This window comes from Parus major, chromosome 7 (assembly GCF_001522545.3).
Source record: "Parus major isolate Abel chromosome 7, Parus_major1.1, whole genome shotgun sequence".
Taxonomy (NCBI): domain Eukaryota; kingdom Metazoa; phylum Chordata; class Aves; order Passeriformes; family Paridae; genus Parus; species Parus major.
The window spans coordinates 29,667,965-29,682,861 of record NC_031776.1 but is presented as its reverse complement, the minus strand read 5'-3'; positions in this window follow the sequence as shown (position 1 = coordinate 29,682,861).

Below are 14,897 nucleotides of genomic sequence, written 5' to 3'. Positions count from 1 at the left end.
AGAGTTTAATCAATTCTTTTTCATCAGTTGAAATACAAATCAAATCTGACCCATTCTAATAAGTTTTGCAAGTTTCAGAACAAACTGTCTTCAAGCATTTCAAGAGCATCCAGCATATTCCAGACTCTGCTGTTTCTTTCACAATAGCTAAGTAATTAAATTTATCTTCTCTTATTATAATTTTTTTTTTTTGACTGAGTTTCTTAGAGGGCTGGAAAGATTTTGTCAAACATTACCATCCAAAAAGAGATGTTTCCTTTCACTGGCATCATTCAGGAAAAAGTATTAAGGTTCCTAGACAGCTCAGAAACTTCATCCATCATCATTCTGGAAATCTGATCATTTAATATGAGTGACAGTGGGGACAGTTTCCAGTTTTCCTGGAGCAGTGAAAACCCTAAAGCCAGGACCATCAGTGTTTATGTAAAACCTACAAAGTGTTGCTGAACAGGTTTGGTGCACAAAGCACACAAAGAGTGAAAGCCCTTCTCCAATTCTTGTCAACAAAGCACTCCAAGTAGCCGAGAGCCCAAAGGCACCAGTGTGCTGCTGCAGCTTCAATAACCCACAAGCTCAGCAAATTATTTCATCTCTTCCTTTGCTATCAAGGAAACATAATCACAGCTCTGCTGGGTAACACACCCAACAGCCATGATCAAAAGCTTTCATTCTGCTTTGTCTACTGTGCCATCTGCTCATTCCTTCCAGAACCCCGCTCTGGCAAGTGACCCAGCCACGGCAGCGCGGCTTGGCAGAGGAGTGACATCGCTGCACACTTTGTTTATGTGTGTCTCTGCATGCTGAAATTTATAAATATTCATAGGGGTGCTTTTTAATTGAGCTTAAATAGAAAGCAACACAGCAATTACTTGTGTAGTGAATCTGTAGTGAAACAGATTTCTTGCGTTTACTCTTAGGAAAAAAAACAACACAAAATATAAATAACATTTTTAATCTGGAGTTACAGACCAGGTCGTGGTAGATTTTCTAAGACTCCAGGGCTGTGCTGGGGAAATTTTGGTTCCTACTATATCAAACTAAAATTCATGAGGAAGGGAAACTGAAGGTGAAGAGGGAGCTACATTTGCTTCTAAGTTATAAACCACAGTAATTGTAACTAGTGATAAATTCACCATATGTAAACTCGCCTAGGAGAGCAAGAGCTTGTTTGGAGGGATGGCTGCTGTGCACAAAGATCTGATGACTTCTGTCAGTAGGCAACTGGACAGATGACAACACCCTAGCTGCTAAATTACTCTAAATTCTTGACTACCATTGATTAATATCAACCTTGTCAGACAATAATAGATGGAAAAACAATACTATTATTTAATAAACTGTATTTTCTACACAAACTTGTTAAAATGGTAGACTCCTCAACCACAGGGAACTTGTTCACATTTTTTCCCTTTATCAAGTGCTAAGGAAGGCTTTAATAAAAATATCAGCCTGCTGTTGGCATTTCTCTAAAATCCTTGGCTAGCCACCCTGAGTATGATGGGTCAGCTCTCTTACAAACACACGACACAGGGAGGGCTTCAGGGTTCCTTGGTTATGATGTGGCAGAAGAGATGTGCTGGCTGAATTCTGAAAAGCAAGGTTTGCAATATGTACATGAATTTTGACTGGGTGTTTGGTTTCACCCTAATTTCTCCCCTTTTTAGTCTCTATTCATTAACATTCTTATGGGTGTTTGTGGTTTGGGGGGGTTGTTAACAGAAATACTTGAATAGCTGTGCAGCAAGTAAAAAACAATGTGTTTTCTTATGTTATTTTTCTCTCTGTTTACTTCTGTTACCTTTTGTTCATCTATTTGAGTTTCAAATGTGCCAAGGTAGAAGCAGAACTTACTCTGTGTTATAGCTGTCACATTCCTCTGAATAATACCTTGTGAACATTTCAAGTGAACAAAATTCAGGCAGAATTTTCAATAGAAATTTTGAGCTCCAAGTGTCCAAAAAATGTTTGCAATTCGCATTGGGTGACTATGACATGAGTTAGTCCATCCCCAGAAAGAAGATCCACATGCCACCTGATTTCTTTATGAAAAGCATAAATCTTGCTGGGTGTTTTATATATGGAATTTCCTTTCTGTGGATGAGTTCCTGGGTGCCTCTGTTCAAAGTGGGGTCTGGCAGGGCACTCTCTGTCCCTGGCTAGGATGGTACTCTGAGACTGAGGAACATTCATTAATTTAGCAAAAGAATATATTCCTCTGGATGATGAAGAAAGTACTTATTGCTGTAATCCCTCTGAGTAATAACAGAATATGCAGACATAAAGAAATTATATCATCAAAATACTAACACTGAAAACTCTGATTTGGACAGGGAAATCCTTATGTTTCATCATTTTCATGACAACAATAAACTAATTCACTGACTGAAAGGAAGGAAAATTGACAATATATTGCTTCTTCAGTAACTTCAGCTTCTACTGATTTTCTTAACAGAAGTTCAGAATAGGAGTGCATATGGTCTGTTTAAAAAAAATTCTGAGAGGTCAATTTCTGTGGACTAAATGCCAGAATTGTTTATTTTTTCTCTCATCTTCTTTTCTAATGTGTCTAAATATTTCATAGAATAATGTTGTATCAGATATTAATAGTCTTACATCGGGATGCATTTAAGAGTTGAAGAAATTTGAATTGCTGTGAGCTGCTAATGTGTTACTGCAATTAATTCAAAAACTATTTGGCTTTGGCAGAATGCAGTATTTTTCCTCATTTGTGCACAGCCTTCATTAGCCAAATTATCTAATGGGAAGTTAGTAAAATATTAGTGACAAGTGCCAAAAATTGCATGGACCCTTTTATACGGGGCCTTAAATTTAGAACCATGATATAATTCCCTTAATTCTGTTTTAAGAAAGTGAAAAATAACTGCAGTTTTTCCGATGTCTTGGCACCCAGTTTCCTGCTACCACTTATAATGTTTCTATTTGAGAAGTGAGATGGAATTAGTCACAAAACCTTTAGGAACTTCCTCAGCTCAGCACACGATTAATTAGGATGATGCAATAGAGAGAGCACTGAGAAACATCGCTAAAAAATGTGCTCCATTTCAAAGGTGAAGTCAGGTGTACTTGTTGAGGAATCACAAACCTATCTCCTTCTTTTCCTGATGCATTATGCTGTTATGATTGGCTAAAACTACTCTGCTGCTTCTCCAGAAGAAATCCATCAGAGCTAACTAAAAGAGGAGACTGGGGTTTTTTATTTATTTCCTAATGGAAATGGTCGTTCTAAGCCAACTTCTACTCATATTTTTTTATGTATTCAAATACCATTTTGAGCATTCTCTATGATTTCTTTTTCATTATTTGCTTGCTAAAAAAAATCACATTTTGCTTTTAGAAATATCCGAACAGCAGATAATGATGTGCATATTAATTAGTTTTATTGCAAAGAAAATTGCATTGCCAGTCATTGTTACTGACCAATGGGTGATGACATGCAATTGCAATAAGATAAATTATTATTCTTGTTAAGTAGCATATAGTCTGTTCAGCAAAATGTAATTTTTAAAAATAGAGAAAATAGGAGTGCAAAAGTAAAAGATGCAGTATCTGAAGAAATTAATTTCACAAGTTATCAAGAAAGATGAAGATGAAAAAGAATTAAAAGTGAATTTGTTAATTGAAGATACTGCTGGAGAACACAATATAGCTATTTCTTGCTGTTTCTGAGTTTTATTTAATTTTTCTCTCCGTAGTATTTTTTCTGACTCAGGAATCCAGATGTAGAAAACAAGTAACTTTATACCTGTCCTGAAGCTTATGAAGTCCTTTTAAATGAAGAAGGCTAAGAGAGCAAAGGCTTTTGAACATGGGCTACAGCTGCCTCTCCAAAAAAGCAGTAGGGAGAGAAGACAGGAATACCAGTTTCAGGCTTAAACAAGGCCATAAAAAGCCTTAAGAATGTCAGCTGTGATTATTGTCAGTGGCTGCCTTAATGAGAACTTGAGTGTGGCTGATTAGCACAGCTCTCTGTGTTAAAGCCCCAGTGAGATATCTTTGCTGTTGTGTTCAACCTGAGGAAACAAATAAATATTAGAGATATTAAACTTAGAAGTATGAAGCTGAAGATTCTTATCTGCCAATGTCTGGGGGTGCTCTGAGGGTGTGAAATAAAGTCTTGAGCCAAATCGAGTGGGGGAGACATGAACAGAATGTAGTTACCAAAAGATCATTGATTATGTTGGGTATAAAGGAGTCTACCAAGCTTTGTAAAGGAAATAAACATTTTTTACCTTTGTAAAGGCAAATGTTGTTTGCCTCCATTGGTTTGGGGTGATGCACAGACAGGGCTGGATTCAGTGGCTGCTGTGTGGGCACCATGCTGTAAAAATCCCATCATCTGTAGTGCCATGGGACACACAGGAGCTCTGTGTCCTCCTTGAACCAAATGTGAAGGGCAGACAGGACACCCTGGAAACCACAATGGCCTCTTTCCCAACACTAAACCTTTCTCTTCACTGCACAATGCCCAAAATGCTAAGCCTGGCAGCAGCCTGGTGCTCACACTGCCCTGAGGAAAAGAAACCCACCTGGCAAATCCCACATCAATCCTCCTACGTGGTGGGACAGGTCTGTGGACAAGGTGGGCCTTACTGACTGGTTCTATTGCAAGAAATATTAATATCAGCCTGCTTAAAAGAATTAAGGTATGATGTCCAATGCTAATGTTCCAACTGTATTTATAGGGCTCCCAGCACTGGACAATCAACTCAGAATTAGTTGTGTAGCGAAAAGATTTTTTTAAAAGGAAGGATTTAAAAGGAAGGATTTTTTTATTTTTTTTTTTAAAGGTATCTTTACATGTGGGAGCCAAAAAGACCCACAATGGAAAACTTTGTAAGAGGATAGAATTTTTCTTTTCAAGCTAATAGACATAGCATTATAGAAAAAGTTTCTAGAGAGCAATTTATAGAGCAGTTACCCCAAAAATATATTTTGAGCCAGTGAATAGATAGTCTATCTAAAATGAGCTTGCATGTGCCAGGGGAAACCTCCCACACTGTGAAGAGAAGAAATATTTTTAAGTGCTCATCTTTCAATCAAAATCAGAAAATGCTTTGTAGAGACAGCATGACACCTGCTCAGGAAGTGGGACAGGCCTTGCAATATCTGTTTTTTCTAGCTGAGGGAAGAATCCTCTCCAGTGAAAGATGTCTCTGCTCCCCACCCATCCCCAGAGGCAGCACGGTCATCTTTGCCCCATTTGGCACCTTTTGGTTTTGCTCAGCACTTGCAGTGTCTGTGGCAGGAGCAGTGTCCTGCAAGGATAGCACGTTTTAGAAGAGCCATGCACTTGACTCACAGCATGATTTATGAGGAATTTTGGTCTCTAGTGTAGCTGTCAACCACAGTCAACGGGAAATTTCCCCAGGGCAAAGGAGAAAATAAAGCCTAAACCTACAGCTGTCCTCCGAGAACTGTAAAGGCTATATCCTGGTTTTTTGTAGAAGTCTTCAAAGAATAAAAGGAATTTTACAAGCAGGGCATAATTTCAACAGTATTTGACATTTTCCTAATGCCATTCCCATAGACCTGAGACTACAATCACAATCCCTGTGTTTGCAGTCCCACTGTCAGCAGAGGCTGATAGAGATAGTGTACACAATATTTACCATTTCAGTCCTTCTCACAGGGCAGCTTATCCAGGTCCAGATTGTATCCACCTTTTCAAGTTCACTCACACAATACAATCTCCTCAATCCTTTTTCTGCAGTCCTTCTTCCCTTTTTCTGTCACGTTTTGTTGTTTTTTCTAAGCTCCCATTGTGTTTCCAGTCTGACAATTATTTTTGGCTGCCAGCAAAGAATAATAAATGAAGAAAAAAAAGAGAATCAACCTTTTACCTAACAATCTGCACAACATCAACAGGAGAGGAGCTGAAAGGAATCTGTCTCTTTTTCCATTGGCAGGCTTTTTCTTTCACGCCCTTTTGTCATACTCTAGTGAGCCTTTAACAATTGCAGGAGATGCCAGATCATAATTATGTTTAAACTGAGCAATGCAAAATGTACAATCATTTTTTCACATAAAATCTTCCTTACTTTTGTGACTGTTTGCTCCTCTGCCCCTCTAAATGCAAGGAAAAAGCACAACAGAAAAAGGGTAATGAGGATGAATCAATTCCTTATGAAAGATTTAATCCTTGAGCTTCTGGAGACTCTGGGGCTCTGAGAAACCTGATCTGGTTAAAGATGTCCCTGCTCATTACAGGGGGTTGGACTCAATGACCTTTAAAAGTTCATTCTAATCTTAATTAGTCTAAAATTCTATGGTTTAGGTAAAGCAACACAACACTACAGTGGGGAAGCCTTACAGGTCCCAGGAAACACAGATCTGCAAGAGCTGGCTGTGGATTCTGTCTACGTGGAAAAGGAAAGCATGTCAATGTATTAAAATTACATTTAAATTCAGTTTTCTAATAAAAAGATTTTCACAGTGCTGTTCCTTAGTCAAACCAGGGGAGTGCAGGATGTGAGCACACAGCACACTCCACGGGAGCTGCTTGATGCCAGAGTCTCCAAAAGGCAGTGGGAACCAAATTCCAGCACTGTGCTTTAAAGCAACAAAACTGAAAGCACAAAAGACACAAGCAAATACGTAAGTGCCATCTGTTTTTCAAGGAAATCTGCTTTCCCCCTGCTCGGTTTTCTTCTCACTGTGTTTCTTTGCTTTTCGTGCCAGAGTTGTAGGTAGCTTTTGCAGCGTTTTTGACAGACCTCCTAGAACAAGGGATGGTGACTCAAAAGGGCTAGCTAACCTATCTTCAGCACATTGCCAAATGCAAAATAGCATCTGTCTGCACGACTGACTGAGCCTCATCACATTTCTAAAATAATTTCCTGAGATATAACAGAGGACCTAATTGCTTGCACTGGAGTTCACAACACTGTGCTTATGATATTGCAGATGCATAATTATTAGCTATTATAGAGCAATTACATCACCATGAAAGTACAGTCATTCTCCATTCTCAGAATAAACCATGGAAGATTTCATTGCATTTACAAATCTGAACTAAAGGGAGGAGGAGATGTATGGTTATGCCAACATTTACAACAGATGATTGGAACTTCTCAGTGAAGCCAGACTGCAGATAAATTCCCTGGTTCTTAACTTTAGTTTTGTACTCCTAAGGAGACATTTCATGTATAAAGAATTCCTCAGATTTTTCAACACTCATACCATTTGGCTTTACTGTGTGTATAGAGTTGCCATCCTACACAAACGTGACAAGATGTACTCCAAATGAGAGTATCAGTGCTAAGAAAGTAAATTACAGTGCAAGATTATTGGTGGGGAAAAAAAAGGCAATAAATCCTAATCCATCAGAAATCACTGGGAGGAGTCTCATTAATTTCATTTTGGGCTGGGATTTTGCCTGGTGTCTCTTGTGACATCTTGCATGGCACAGAACCAAGATACTGCTCCTCAGCTTCACCATCACTGATTAAACTCACAAACACCTACCTATTGCTTATTCTGCATACTAAATCATATTACTTATTTATTCTGCATTCAGAATGGTAATGATTCAGAATGGTAATGACTCAGACCTTTAATAGCTGTCACTGCCTCGTTTTGTTTATTGCTTGTTTTCTTAGTTTAAGTGACTGTATTGCCTCCACTGAAAAATGGATCCCTGCCTCTGCTCATGTGTGCCTATAGGTCCCTTCTTCCCTCTCCATAAATTCTTGTGACTTCAGCATCCCTGGAATAGACTATGATGGATAAAGTCTGCAGTCACTTCTGTTAAGGAGTAATGCACATTCCAACCCCTTCCTGACAGGTTTCTGAACACAGCATAAATTGTTTCCTTTGGACTCTTTTCAGGGAAATATTCATTCTGACCTGAACTGGCAATGCTAATTCTGTCATTATGACAGCTTTGATATTTATTAATCCAAGAAAAGACACAATCAAGGCTTAAGAAGATGAAATTATATTTCCAGGGGAATTTGTTACCAATAATATATGCTCAAGTTCCAGTGTGTGGAAGCATCTAGTGACCTGATCTAACAAAAAAGGTCTTGTTAAAGGACTCTTCTTTGCCACCACTCACCCATTCCCAAGGTACAAGAAGAGGCTCCAGGGAGATCTTATTGCAGCCTTTTAGTGCTCACTGGGGGCTTAGAAGTACAAACATTCAGTAGGGCCTGTTGTGATAGGTCAAGGGGCAGTGGTTTTAAATTAAAAGAGAATGGACTAGATATAAGGATGAAACTTTTTACAGCAAAGGTGGTGAAACGCTGGCACAGGGCTTCCAGAGAGGTGCTGGATTCCACATTACTGAAACCATTTAAGGTCAGGTTGGACAGGGCTCTGAGAAACCTTCTCTAGTAGAGGATTCCCTGCTCATTGCAGGGGGATTGGAGCAGATGATCTTTAAAGATTCTTCCAAATTGTTTCTACACCAACTTAAGCTTGAACAAACCAATGAGGCAGATTTTGTCTAACATCTGGGACAGGAACATCCCCAAGATGGCTTGAGACTATAATACTGATATTTCACTGCTTTGAGGAGTTGTCTGGGATTCTCACTCAGTTGGAAGCAGAATAGAGAGCTGGGAGACAGCAGGGGATCAATTTGCTCCCAAAGTTTCCTGATGGCATCTAAGTCAGGGTAAATTTCATCCTCACCTCAATCAGGTTTGCCACACTGAAATACTGTCATAAAGACTCTCAAAGTCTCAAATACTTGGTAAAACATAACCCTTCATACAAAGTCTGCCATAGAATGTATTTCTATCCTCAAATGCCCCTGCATTTGGAAAACAGCCTTAAAAACTTCTGTGTGCCTCTGCTATCTGTTTTTCCTATATTGCCTGTGCTTGTAACTGATAAGAACATGCTCAAGCTCTGGGATGAATGTAAGCTCCATTACAACTTTCATTGACATGCTATGTCTATGTTTGCAGTTGCAATCTGATAGATTTTAAATTACCAGTATCACAAAGAACATTAATTAGCCCGTGGATCATTAGGAATAATGGCATTATATTATCAGATGCTCTTTTTCAGCGCTCATGTTTGTGAGCTGAGCAATTATGAAAATATTTAAATAACTAATGTAATTGCCTATTAAAATGATTATTGTGCAAAAATATTTATATTCCTAATCAATGATTCCTCAAAGGTATAGCTGTAAATATACAGAAAACCACATGCGTGTTGTACATGCAGAATCCTGCGTGCAGCTCCTCAGCTGGTGTGAATCATCCTGCTGGAACTGCTCTCACAAGGACATCATTCTGCACAGCTTTTTCAGCCTGCACTGATTATTTCTGGGTCTTGCTTTCGACTGGCCAATGTTAGACACCAGAGCCTACGGTGATTTTCAGACAGCAGATACCCAGAGCTCTCTGGCAATCAGGCACCTCTGTGGGTGGCATCCCAGCCTCCTGCAAGTCAGGGCAATTTTCCCCTCCTACTTCAGTATATCTGGATTCTGCACTGAGACAAAACTTAGCATTTAATACTTGCAGTTATTTTCAAAAGGGCAACCACGTTCTGTTCTTTCTTTGGGTTTGTGACCACTTTGGAGAAATGCAAATTATAAAGAGGAATGAAACTATAAGGGGAGATAATTCCGTATGCCTGTTTCCATAAACATTGACAAAAACTCTAAATGAATAAGTTTTTATGTCTACCATCTTTGAGTTCCTCCAAATCCAGCTCAATTGCACCTTGTTCTGAAAAAACAACCCAGAAGGTGACATTGGAATTGTGCAAGGAGCATAAAGTTTAGAAGCTCAATGCTAAATGTAGCACATTTCACTTGGAAAGTTGGTGAAGAGATGGTGTCTAATTTCTTTTTAGCTCTGAAATTCTCCAAACTGTTTCATTAATTCCCTGCTATACACTGTATTACCATATGTAAATAATTGCATTAACCCCTGTGCTCTCCCACCTTGTATCATATCACAGGGAAGAGCAGACTGACAGAAGAGTCGCAGCAGGACATGACAGAGCAGGGTGAAGAACAGCAGATGATTTCTAATTAAGAGTCAGGAGTCTTAGATGACACATTATTACTGAAGCTGAACGAGGACAGGAGATGAATGTCTCAGATAATGGTGTGATATCTAACAACAGGTACAGCAGCAATGCCCTGCTAAGGTACCCTTTCCATTCCAAGGATTCCTGTTCATTTCTGGGGGTCTGGAGGACAGGGAGTACCTGTGTGTGCAGAGAGCTGTGCACATTTAAGGGATGACTGACACATATTTTGAGGTTACCCAGAATCAGCAGACCTGAAGAGAAACCTTACAACTGACAGCAGCCCCATGGTCTGAGCTCAGTCTCAGGAGTAGAATTTGGTTACAATTCAGCCTTGAAAGCTGAATTGTTATTTACTAGAGTCACCATGTTTTGGTTTTGGGCATGCCCTGTGTAAATGGTTCTCACTCTTTCCCTTAAGGATTCATATGTGTCTATGTGTGCCTGAATTAACCTGTTGGTGACACAATATATGGTTAATAATAGTTTTCAAGAGAAAATGTCACCTATCTTTTTAATCATAAGCTCTTTTGAACAGATATTCAAGCACTGAGGAAGAGGCTGTTAGGTGATTTATCAAATATTTAGTAGTAAAGAAATATCTGCAGATGAGGACAGTGAAGTGAATCTTTGCAGATATTACATAATAAATTATGGTACTTTCTCACAAGTTTACAGAAAGATCTGGAATACCTTGATAACAATCTGGAGCTGTTCTTTAGTTTGCAGCACAATCTCTCCCAGGGAGCAGCATTCAAGTTCCAGCTGTAGCTTGTGATAAGGACTATCTTCTACTACTGAAATCATGGTGTCATCTGCTTTTTGGCAAGAATAAAAACAGGATAGTTGATTCCAGTATTCAAAAAAATATACAGAACCTAGAGGTGCCAGGGAAGAATACAACTGGGGCCCTTTCCCAATGAATTCCCAAAAAATTCCCATTTTCATTGATGGCAAATCCAAACATGAGAGAAAATATAAGTTTAATGTTTAACATCCTGAGCTTACTGGCTCTGTAGCAGAATTTTCTAGTAATCTTTCATACATAATTTAGGGAACGTTTCATAATGTACTTGCAGTTGGAAATTTAGTTTCAGGCTTTATCTAATTAAGAAGTGGAAAAGGCATGGATTAATATTCGCTTAGCCAGAGGAAAGAATTAACCCCACACCACATTTTCTAATGTTCTACAGACCACACTTAAAAGCAGGGGTGGGGAGGAAGTGTTTCTAAAGATCTTCAACAGGACTATAGGACTCAGTGTTCTTGAACCTGACTACAATTCCCTAAAGACTTTAAATTCCAGTTTTACCCTTTTGGCCCTTTTTTCCCATTTCAGAGCTGAGCTGGACCGCCTGCCAGTTGTGTTGTGTGTTTTGATCCAGCTGTACCACAGCATCTGCTGGGATGTGAATTCCTCACACAGACCTAAAATACACATCCTGGGGGGCCAGGTACCCAAAGAGTTTTGATGGAAGGGAACTTCCAACCATGGCAGGTGTTGTCTATTATTGTGTGGAGATAGATCTTTAATCTGTTGTTTCACTTCATGAACACAGAACAAATGCTGATTCTGACTGAAAAAAAAAGTGCTTAACTTTAAAGAATAAAGGCCAGGATAGATATGAAGAATCAATGGAAAAATGTCATTGGGAATATAAGATAAAGCACTGCAACAGCTGATGGTACAAAAACTGCATCTTTGGAACACTTTTTAATTCCTCCTTACATATTATGATTATATAAATATTTATAAAAAGTAAGGAAAGATACAACAGTGATAAAAGTTTTATCCCTATTTTAGTGTCAAGTACAAACTTTTCAAAGAACAGACAAGGAAGAAAGAAAAAAAAACCCCAAAGACTAAACCATCAACTGAGCTCTGCAGGAGAGTTAAGATCTGTCACCACAGACACAGCAATTTGGTTTGTAGATTACTTTTAATTTGTAAAAAAATCCCCCTTTGCAGTTCATAAGGCTTTAGGTATTTTTAGTACTTTTCAGTTTTTGTTAAACTGATTGGGAATTTACTTTAAAACTGACCTAAAATGATAAAGAAAAAGCTATCTCCTCACCAGGTCAGATTTGCTTGCCTCGTTAGTCATGGATTTAACATTGAGGGACAGTGAATGAAATCTATTCTTTTCAAGCAAATAGATTGTTTTTATCCATTTCAAATGGTATCAACCTACTGTGTCTCACTTTGAAAACAACAGTAAATATTGCCACAAAATGAGTTTTATGTACACATCCATTGCTGCTATTATTGAGCTATCTAATTTGGATGTATACGTGGATCCCCAAATTCATTTTTATGTGACATTTGTTTCTGTTCCTAGGTAAAGCCACGCTTCTTAGTGCATGGTGCACTGTTATTATAACAGATGGCTTATTTCAATTCATAATGACTGGGAAAAATAACAATGAATCATGTAAGCAAGAACAAGCACTTCAATTTCTCTACAAGTTACCCAGTGCCTGCCAATTTGAAAAACAGCTGAGTGCTCTGGCTCCTCATCAGAAATGCAAGGCTTCTCTCAGATGGGACTGCAACAGTACATCAAATAGGGGAAGAGTAAAACTAGAAAGGTGTAGAGCCCAAAAAGTTTTCCATTTGGACATTCTGGGTTTTCTTTCCTAACAATGAGAGGAAAAAGTTACATAAATCCCTGGCATTGTCAGGTAAATCAAGGGAAAGCAAATGCTGGTGTTATTTCAGGATATGTGGACTCAAGCACGTCACTGCATCCACCCAACCCAAATGACTTTTGCCTCTCAAAAAGGAGGGTCTGACTTACAGCCCCACTGCCACTGCTCACTTCTGGGTGATTTGGCCTCTTTCTCAAGAGGCAGAGGAGTGTAGAATCTCTAAATCATTGAAAATGAACAATTCGTTTGAGGAAGTTTATCCTAAAAATTAGGAATTTGATCAGATTGCCTACAGTTAATATTCTGCATCAGCTATCTCAACACACAAAGAGTATAAAACTTTGTTTACCTTGACACATCTCCTGTCTATCCAAAGCCTCAAGATTTATCTCCATTTCTTCTTTCTCAAGTCTTTACATCCTTTTCCCTGAATCCTGCAAGGAAGTGCATACTTTGAAAAGGACTCAGAATTTAAACAGATGATTTCCAAATTACTGTAACATGTGATCCAATAAAGAGTTCTCCTCTATTTACTAAGTAGCACTAGAGTGATTCTGATATTTAATGGCTTGAAAAAACAGTAGATTAATCAATAGAAATCGACTTTTAGAAACAGAACTCTGTTTATCAATTGTTTTTGCACTGCTGAAAGTTGTCTGAGTCAATGGAATAACTCATCTTTCTCTTATACACATTTTATTGTGCACTTCTTTCTTCCTGTTTTTTACCTCTTTCCTCCTATTTTTGATTCCTTCCTAAGGCACAAATGTTGCTTGTGACATTATTACCTACATAATTCACAAATCCCTTTCAGAGCTCGGGGTATATCATCCACAATTAAATCAGGAATTTCCCTGTCATTGGCTCTTCTCTCCCCTGAGTAGATTGGAATAATTTTGAGTTGTCTGTTTTAGTGGAAGATGTCCTGCCCATGGCAGGGGTGTTGTAATGAGATCATCTTTGAGGTCCTTCCAACCCAAACCATCCTCTGCTTCTATAAGGTAGAAAGAACAGAGAGTATATGCAAAAATGATCAGAATAAGCAGGAAACATTCTTTTCCCCAATAACATTTAGAAGAAAAATCAAAATTGAAATACCAGTCTCTCAGATGAAGTCTGAGTAAAAAGCAATTATTTTCACCTGACTCAGACAGAAGAAAAAAGCTGGCCAAAAATAAACTTCTAGTGTCATTTTTTGCTTCATCAGGATATATGTCCATAGTAGCTGGGCCAGTCAGGAAGGCTTTTCTGTGCAGCTCTGATGGCATTATCACAGCTCCTTGGGCAGCAGAACTGCTTCCACAAATGTAATCATAAACTCTTCTTACTTAAGACTTTTTACTCTTGAAACTAGAGTGCTTGTGATGGATAATCAAGTTGTTCCTTGATTGGAAGTCTGGTTGGAAAAACAGACAGAAGGAGCAAGGGCACAAAAAAGGGATTTAAATACGGGAGGGAGGGAGGGAGGGAGATTGGTTAAAACAGGGCACTGAGCCAGTGAAAAGGAGGCAGATTTCTTTGGAAAAAAGCAGCATTTTGTGGTGATTCAAATGATTACTTTTGTGGCCGTTTCTCTGCTTTAATACTATCCTAGAAATCTTTACTTTTCAGTTCAATGTCCACTGCACATGTTTTGCCAGTGAATTACTAAGCTGAAAAATGTATTGCTTTTACGTTCCTCTCTCTTCCCTTGTTGGTTTCTGCTAAACCTCATCCTTTTTTCTTGTCAGTGGCTACTGTGAGCATGTCCAAATGGGATGTACAGAGGTGATGTATGAGCTTAAACTGCTTCTGAATTTCACTCATAGCTCATTTTGCCCAGGAAAAATTCAGGAACAATACCAGACCAGATTCTAAGCAACCATTCCCCACACACTTGGACATATAAAAGTGTGTGGGCACTAGTTCATTCTTCACAGTAAAATGTTATCTGTGCTATATATCCCACTGCCTATTTATGAAGAGTGTGGGTAATGGTAGATGGGAGCCTACTGTGGCAGCAGTCTTGTTTATCCCATTTTGTGTGATCTGCTTTTGTTATCTTATGGTCTTCTTTTAGTGAATATTGCACTTTTCATTGCTTTACCAGACACATTTTAATGTCTTTCTTTTCCTGCAGAAAGCACATACTGGGCAGCAGCTGACTTTTGGAACATAGTTTACACATCCATATATACACTGATAATTGAAGATGCTTTATGAATTGTGGTAGCCTTGTGATACCAAACTTATCC